We start from the raw sequence: 5,475 nt of genomic DNA on the forward strand, positions 1-5,475 counted from the left end.
TTCGGCTCCATTCCAGATATCTTAAAAACGGAAGTCCAAGAAAGCTTCCAATTATACAAAACTCATTACAAACCAACAGAAAGGGAACGCATTTTTCACCTCCTAATGCTATTCTCTACAAAATTCTTTCTACCATGGGTATTAGCCTGGTATTTTGACATCAATAAAAAAGAAACTCAAACAATCCTCGTAAGAAGATTCAAAGTCAGATGGTGGACAAAATTCTCTATTCCACCAAGTATCAAAAAACAAGCTGTGTCGACATGGCTCCAAAGGCAACGAATGAAGAAACCAGACCCAATGGCAACTAAATTCTTGGCCCAAAAGTCATTTGCCCAAACACAACTAGCAGCGGCAAAATTCGAGGAGGAATACTTTGAAATTATGCCCCAACTTCTCAAAAGTAAGGCCCAATCATCAAAACATTCCTCAGACAGCGCTTCAGAAGACTCTATCAAAATAGAAAATGAAAATGAAGACGACTGTTTCGGCATCTTGTTACCTATAAAATGAATGTAACGGCCCAATACTCTTGGCCCATAAAAAAAAAACAAAGTCTATCATGTAATGTATTGGGTCAAGCCCAAAATTAGACTTCATCAAAAATAAGGTAATTAAGTCTCGGACCTAGTCCATTTTAGATTCCAGACTTAAAAAAAAAAATAAAAAAAAATAATTATCAGAAATTACGAATATTTTCTGAAAAGCAAAAGATTCGGGCACTTGTCTGCCATTCACACTAGAATCCAAACGTGGCACCGAAAGCAGAAGGCATCTCATCATTTCATCCACTACACCAAAGTTGTACAAGCAGGTCCCTTTTCCTATATAAGCAAGGCTTGTCTTCAGTTCAAGGCAGAGTGGAATACATCAAGATAGCTTATGTTAGAAATCTTGAGAGTTTCTTGAGTGTCTCCTATATTTTTATTTTGTATTTTTCGTTTTCCGTTTTCAAAAACAAGATTCCATTGTAAGTATTTGTTAGAATGTTTTAATTATATTCCGTTTTTCCTTATCGTATTCTTATTTAAATTCTGCAAATTAAGTATGCTCTGCACTTGCAGCTAACAGCTGATCTTGTGCATCAGAAAGTGTGTTTAGTATTTGTTTTTCTTTGTAGTTTTCCAATTTGTCTTGCTAAAAACAAGTAATTTCGATTTACTGTTTTTTAATTTTCATGGTTTGTGGGTTTGGTTTTGTTTCATTAAATTAGCAAACGCAATACATCGCATGCAAAACTTTGAACAAGAGTTGATAGTTGAATTTATTTCCTATTGTTGGTGACCCTTTGATCCAGGACGTTCGTTGTTGATATTTATGGGGAATTCGTTAGATTTACTCAAAAGGAAGGTTTGAAAATCTGCCAAGATTTAAAACTCCAAAAACATCTAAAAGAGAACCTATCAATAGTGAAGAAATCACTATTGAAGACTTCCAAAAATCTATAAACAATTGGCAAATCCCAAAAATCAAAAAAGATGAGGTCTATGTATCTAGTCTTTTCAAAAATCTATTAAAAACCAATTATGTTATCAAAATGGAGGAACGTGATGTTACTCTTTCTAACCCTTTTGAAACAATAAATCTTCTTTCTTCAAAAACGCTCAAAAAACACGCTGACAGGAACTATAACTTCATACATATAGGTCTTGTTCAAGTTGGTATAAAACCTTTAACAAGGGAAGGATTAAACACTTCAATCCTATGTGTCCTATGGGATGCAAGGTTCTTGAACTTTCAAGATTCAATTATAAGTACAGTTGAATCCAGTCTTTGTCAAGGACCAATTTGGTTTGGATGTTATCCAAAATTTTCTTTGTCTTTAAAAGACCCAAACATCGCAAATTCTCTTACGTTACAAATCAAAACTCATAATTACAAAATGATAGAAGGATCTATTCCTGTAGCTATTATTTACAGAGTCCATTACAAAGCAATGTTTTCAGCCTTTACTGCAACAAAAAATATTGAAAACAAAAAGGGTGAAACACTATTTTTACAAACTGATCTAACAAAAGCAAACACTGTTATTCCAAAAATTATCATTTGGAAAGATATTGATCTTCCTGAAGAATGGATCCTAGAAGGAGCTGTTAGACCACAACCTCTTGAACAGTCAAAACCAAACAACAATCTTAAAGAAGTCATACAATACAATGATGGTAGGGTAAAACTAAGTTTTTCAAGAACTTCTAGTGCTAGGTACTCTGATGCTAGTTCCTCCAGACCACCTCCAATCACACAATTGCCTCAGAAATTAGAAAACTTTACAAAACCACGTTTTTCATGTTCCAGCATACCAAATGCTTCCTTTCATAATGTTGACTATCCCACAAATATACCTCACCAAATTTACACAGCACCTCAACACACTAATGATGAGCAACAAAACATTTCTCCACCTACTTCGCCGTCTTTTTCTGCTATAACTGAAAATGTTATTAATGAATTAAACGTCATAGAAAAGGCATTTGAAGTTGATAAAACTATTCTCCATAATGATTTTTATGCTTCCAAAAATACAAATAAGAGAACATGGTTCTTCAAAAACTTTCTGAAACAAAGAAAACAAATTTAGAATGAATTTTATGAATTCATTTTACAAAATAAAATCCATATTTTATTTTTTGAATGGTTTGAAATTTATGCAACACAAAACCAAATTTCTTACCCTTTCAAACAAAATCAAAGTTCTGTTAATCCCATAACCACAAGAAATAAAACTGCGGAATGGGATTTGGCAACTGGATTAAAAATTCAGTCTGAACACCCACCTTTAAAACAAATCATAATAACACACCTTGAAAAACAAGTAGAAGCCGCCCCTTTCAAAATCCCAAGTGATAGTTCGGAAAAAGATATACAAAATATCCTTCAACAAAATAATTTTACAAATGTCCATCTTAGTACAATAGCAAAAAAATTAACTAAGATAGAAGAAAATCAACAAAATTCTACTGTCTCTCCGATTGAGACAACTGATCCAAAACTAAAAAACCCAGTTTTTAAACCATTCCAAATCTCAAAAACAAGTCAAAAACTGTTCAGGGAAGGCAGATCAGAATTCACCCAAGCCTTACATGAACAACTCAGTAGGATAAAACATTCCTCTACCTCCACGCCAATGGTAGCTAAAGATACCTTTAAGAAAACAGTTACGACTTTAGATCAAGTTTCTGAAATCGAACACGAACCACAAAACCTGTGTAAACTTCAATGGCAGAAGGGTCAACGTTTAGCCATGGTCACAGCACCAGACTTAGGTATTGAAAATAGACCTTATGTCCTCTCTCAATACAAATTCATTGCCAACACTGTCTACGAATGGAACATAGATGGCATGTCCGAATACAACATCTTAAGTCTCCTCCAGCAAATGACAATGGCATCAAATGCTTACAAAACCCAAGCCAATACACCTGATAAAGCCATAGCTGAACTACTAATAGCAGGATTCTCAGGCCAACTCAAAGGATGGTGGGATTACCATCTCACACCCTTTCAACACCTAGAAATTTTGAACGCAATTCAAACCACAGAGGAAGGAATTCCTATCCTCGACGAAATAGGAAACCCAAAACCTGATGCAGTAGCTACACTAATACACACAATTAGCTTGCACTTCATAGGTGATCCATCACACTTAAAAGACAAAAATGCAGAACTCTTATCTAACCTTAGATGTAAAAAACTTTCCGAGTTCCAATATTACAAAAATACTTTTCTAACCAGAGTTATGCTAAGAGAAGACTCAAACCAACCTTTCTGGAAGGAGAAATTCCTTGCAGGACTCCCAACCCTTTTAGGAGAAAAGGTTAGAAACAAAATCAAAGAAGTCTATGGGGTAAACCAAATCCCATATAACCATTTAACTTATGGGGAATTGGTTAGCTTTACTCAAAAAGAAGGTTTGAAAATCTGTCAAGATTTAAAACTCCAAAAACATCTAAAATGGGAAATGAAAAGAACTAGACAAGAACTAGGTTCTTTTTGTAAACAATTTGAAATACCCATGACAAATATTTCGAAAGATTGTCAAGGATCTTGTTCAAAACCTTATAGAAAACCTCGCACAAAATCTTTCACCAAACCAGACAGGCTTGAGTTCTATAAAAAATCTAGACCCCAAAATTCTTACAATCAAAGAAAACCTAATTTTTACAAGAAAAAACCTTTCCAAAAGAAATTTGAACCTCAAACTTCAAAACAAATAACTTGCTATAAGTGTGGCCAAACAGAACACATCTCAAGATATTGCAAGAGAAATAAAAAACTTCATGAATTAAAAATCGATGAACAAATAATTCAAAAAATAGAGGCAATACTTTTAGAAACCTCTGAAGAAGAAACTGTCACAGATTCTGAAGTAAGTCCATCTGAAAATAATAAACCCCTACAATTTGATGAACTAGGAACCTCCGACTCTCTTGGCGATTCAGAAGCTAGTACAAAATCAATTAATGTTTTAACAAAGGATCAAGAACTAATTCTTGATATTATAAAACAAGTTGAAGATACAAAACTTCAAAAGGAAATAATAGGAAAACTGTTAAATACATTTGAATCAAAACAAAGTCAACCTTCCAAATCCTCGTCAAAATTACTTCCTAAAACCACTTATGACCTAACAAATATCTTAGGAAAAAAAAAGTCACAAGCCCATGTCACGATTCAATCTCTGCAAGAAGAGATTAAAATTGTAAAACAAGAATTAAAAATTCTTAAACAAAAACAAGAAATTGATTCAAACATTCTTCAAAATCTTATCTCCCAAGCACAAAATCAAACCTCTTCTGACCATGAACAAGATGAAGAAGAAAGAGAAAATGAAGAATATTCTAACAAAATTGAAAATTTAGAAGAAATCCCAGAGGATTTCTTGTTCGTTTTAAGAACAGTAACCACAAGAAAATATTTAATCAAAATTAATTTAGTTTTTTCTGAAGATTTCAAATTCGAAACAATTGCACTTTTTGATACTGGAGCAGATTTAAATTGCTTAAAAAGTAGCATTGTACCAAACAGATTTTTACAAAAATCTAATGAAAAACTTGTTGCGGCCAACAACTCCAACATGATTATAAAAAATAAAACTGAAGCTTCCATTAAAAATGGTAACGTTTCAATCAAAACTCCTTTTGTTTTATTAGAAAATATTACTCATACTGTCATTTTAGGGACTCCTTTCATTAACATGATAACTCCCTATTCAGTCAATTACGACAGTATTTCTTGCAAAACAAAAGAAGCCAAAATTATTTTCCCTTTTATTGAAAAATCCAGAACAAAGAATTTAAATCTTTTAAAAGCTTGTTCTGTTTACAAAACTGAATTAAATTGTTTAATTCAAGGAAAAGAAAAACATTTATATTTCCTAAAACAAGATGTTTCTTTTCTCAAAACTGAACAACAATTACAAAATAGTTTCGTAAAACAAAAAATTTCAGATCTCCAAAAAAGAATTGAAAACGAAAT

Source organism: Cicer arietinum, chromosome 4, assembly GCF_000331145.2.
Source record: "Cicer arietinum cultivar CDC Frontier isolate Library 1 chromosome 4, Cicar.CDCFrontier_v2.0, whole genome shotgun sequence".
NCBI lineage: Eukaryota > Viridiplantae > Streptophyta > Magnoliopsida > Fabales > Fabaceae > Cicer > Cicer arietinum.